The sequence below is a fragment of the Morone saxatilis genome, unplaced genomic scaffold (genome assembly GCF_004916995.1).
Source record: "Morone saxatilis isolate NCDOM2014 unplaced genomic scaffold, NCSU_SB_2.0 Contig20, whole genome shotgun sequence".
NCBI classification, from domain to species: Eukaryota; Metazoa; Chordata; class Actinopteri; family Moronidae; genus Morone; species Morone saxatilis.
In genome coordinates, this window is record NW_023339763.1 from 7,906,771 (window position 1) to 7,907,056 (window position 286).

Genomic DNA, 286 nt, shown 5'->3' on the forward strand with positions numbered 1-286 from the left:
ATAATGATTAAGTCGACTATTAGGCGGCAGTTGCACCCTTAAGTGTTTGGATTTTGGTTTAGTTTTTGGTGTTTCCTATCCTGTGTTTTCACTTTGTTGTTTTGACTGTCTCTGCAGGATCATCATCACCATTAGTTACTATGCTTTAATCCTCAACACTTCTAACTTGCACGGCGACCCTTACATGAACTGCTTCTTGTCTGCTGTGACAGAAGTGCCAGCTTACATAATTGCCTTGTTACTACTCCAGTACTGCTCCAGGCACATTTGCCAATCTTCTACACTC

The 286-nt window shown here is 41.6% G+C and overlaps 1 long non-coding RNA gene across 1 annotated transcript in view; it reads left to right on the forward strand.

Moving 5' to 3' along the window:
* Window positions 1-280, forward strand: part of LOC118331990 — a 1,385-nt gene extending 1,105 nt beyond the window's left edge. Inside the window, exon 3 of the long non-coding RNA XR_004796907.1 lies at window positions 118-280. This is a non-coding gene — a long non-coding RNA (uncharacterized LOC118331990). The remainder of the gene's footprint in view (window positions 1-117) is intronic.
* The last annotated feature ends 6 nt before the right edge of the window (window positions 281-286 follow it).